Raw genomic sequence first — 3,116 nt, forward strand, 5'->3', positions numbered from 1 at the left:
CTTAGTAGGACCTTTCTCTCAAATGTGTTGTAGATAAAATCTCAATTGTTGTTTGACTTTTGATGTGTGAGACTGACGTTCTTCGATCATGTATGTTACGTGTAACGTTACGAAAGATCAATAAATGTATCCTAATTGCATAACTTCGTTACTTTCGTTGCGATAAAATAAAAAGTTTGATTAACTTTATAACATGGCTGATCATAAATTTCTTCGTATTTGCATCTCTTATGACTAAAACCTTAGTAGGACCTTTCTCTCAAATGTGTTGTAGATAAAATCTCAATTGTTGTTTGACTTTTGATGTGTGAGACTGACGTTCTTCGATCATGTATGTTACGTGTAACGTTACGAAAGATCAATAAATGTATCCTAATTGCATAACTTCGTTACTTTCGTTGCGATAAAATAAAAAGTTTGATTAACTTTATAACATGGCTGATCATAAATTTCTTCGTATTTGCATCTCTTATGACTAAAACATCACGCAAGATGCATTATTTATACATGTGTTAATAATAAAACTTTAGCTGCCTCTGCCGCATCGAAGAGAATATTTACTCAAAGTTTTACAAACTAAATAATGTTTTCGTAGTATCGTATCCATATCTATGAATAAATATTATTATTTATATCATTGTATATCATCGTCGAGTAACGCTGCTGAAGACATTTTAAGTCTTTATCAATGAAATATTTTTGCCATTAAAAGCGCAAAAGCAATCGTCAGTATTTCCTCGATATTTCACAATATTTGTCCAGAGGAAATCTCAACTTATATAATCTCAGATATCTTTTGCTTCTCGAGAAGCAATGAAAGCTGCAAAATTAAAATCGCAAGACCAAAATATCGTATTACAAACAATAAAACGCAGGGTAAAATGAAATTTTAATCAAGCTAAAAAATAATTTTTTTTAATATAAGAAAATATTAAGTTAATATTACGAAATTAAATTACTAAAAAATATTATATATATATATATATATATATATATATATATATATATATATATATATATATATATATTATAATATATATTAAGAAATTAATAGATGCAAGTAATTAAAATACTATATAAGTTAAGATAAATACTAAGTAAAATTTGGGAAATAAAAGATTATATAATAACAATATACACCGGCCAAAAGTTTGGAATCACCTGATTTTTCATAAAAACGAATCTTTTGATATGTTTCGTCGTGATTTGATGTTGTCGCGTGGAAATTTTTTTTCAATACTATGAAATATAATTTTTGAAAGGAATAAAAATATTAAAACCGCCCGCGAAAATTGCCTCCTTCACATTTCTCTGTTGCCTAATTTACATAGCGATTCCAAACTTTCTGTCGGTAATGTAAAAGATTATGAAAAAGATTATGATTATATTAAATGAAAATATAAAAAACGAGGAAAACGCGCGGTCAAGTCGCGAAACATCCTACGCTGTGAGAACTACGTCTAGGAACGCGACGCGAATCTAAGAAGAATCGCGTAGGCGCGCGGATTCGCGTGCATCGCGAGGCGCGCAGACAGAACGGGGGAGATGAGCGGGAGAGTCGCGCGTTTAAGGAAGGAAGGAGAGGGATGGGCAGAATGCGAAGGCGTGCGAAGCGGAATGACATTGTTTGCACTCGTGACGTCACTCGTAATTGTAACGAACAATGAGAGGCGCAAGTGTGCACGCGTGCATACTCTCGCGAGCGGCATGTCCCGGGGTTTAGGATTACTCAGCGGTTAGGCTGGTAAATAGAAAAAGCGCCATGACAAGCGGCCTCGGCGGTTGCAGGTTGAAGGAACCGCGCGTGTAATTAGTACTCAGGTGTACGCAAGTGTGACTGATAACGTTATGGTTTAATTCATTGTCAGCGGTTGTCACATTTCTTGGAACTCAGAATTGGAAGATTGTATCTGCTGCTTATATAAACACTTGTGTTTTTTCAGTCAAATATTTTAATATCGCTGATTATTGTCGTGCAAGTCACCATTATTAAAAAAAATTATGTTGTAACAATAACGGAATTTAAAATGTTCATCAAGGAGGTTATTGCTCGTCGTTTGTTTATAACTTATATAAGTTGCTTACAGGTAAAACATATTGAATGTCTCCGAATTTTTCAATAAATCAATTCTATTTCTATTTTGCATATATATCATATATTTTGTATGTATTGCATAAATATTATATTATTTTAACACTAATTCTATTAGAATTAATAATTTTGTTAGAATCTCGATCAAGATTCTAATTGACAAGACATCACAACTAAAACCGACGGAACGAATGAATTCGATTCGTCAACAAAGTTGAGTAAACCGAATCTGTGTTGCAGTCGTGAAGAACAACATCGCTGATGCTAAATTATAGCCTCTTTCATTGTGACTTATTCTCACCATCATAAAATATAAATTATGGTATTACATACACACAGATCGAGTGTATATTATTATCTGTGTAAATTATCTATCTACGAAATCATATAGAAATGAAGGCATTTGTTACGCGGAAGGTGATGTCAGCTTGGTTATGAAACTGTTGGCTCTGGCTTAAAAATCTGCAAACATCGTAGTTTACATCACTAGAATATCTTCAAATTGTTCTCGCAGACGATCACGCCACGTTCTGACGTTCTCTGATACGTGATCTCAGTGAGACGATAAACAAAAGAGTGACGCCAACATGTGCCTCATTTCTGGGCAGTGAAAACTTCAAACAAGTACCAAATTAAAGGCTTTGATGAGCTGATTACAAAGATATAAGTTTTAGAGCCGCCCAGTGTACCGTTCCAACACTACGGTCTAAAAAGGTTCTAAAAAGGTTTCAAATTTTAGGCTACTTTCTTTATGTTTCTTTAACAAAACTATACGAATTTAAACATTCAAAATACTACATATATTAGGACCTTAACTTAGTTTCCGCCCGCAAATGTTAGATGGCAATGCAAACAGTTCTAGTAGTCATTACTAACGAAACAGGTAGTTTGTGATTAATTTCGACATTTCTCGATAACATTCAGTCAGCATACACAATTATTTTCCTAAACAACAATTTCTTTTGCTTTGTGAAAAATGGAACGCGATAAAGTGTTTTTTCGACATGTGCTTTTGCACTATTTT

The 3,116-nt window shown here is 33.2% G+C and overlaps 1 protein-coding gene across 1 annotated transcript in view; it reads left to right on the top strand.

Annotated features, from left to right (window-relative positions):
* The window catches only part of LOC116841799 (organic cation transporter 1-like), a 22,386-nt gene that overhangs the window by 1,138 nt on the left and 18,132 nt on the right, over nucleotides 1-3,116 (top strand). The gene's annotated exons all lie outside the window — the stretch shown is intronic.

The sequence above is a fragment of the Odontomachus brunneus genome, unplaced genomic scaffold, assembly GCF_010583005.1.
Source record: "Odontomachus brunneus isolate Ranch 3 - 2012 unplaced genomic scaffold, Obru_v1 Obru_scaffold_018, whole genome shotgun sequence".
NCBI lineage: Eukaryota > Metazoa > Arthropoda > Insecta > Hymenoptera > Formicidae > Odontomachus > Odontomachus brunneus.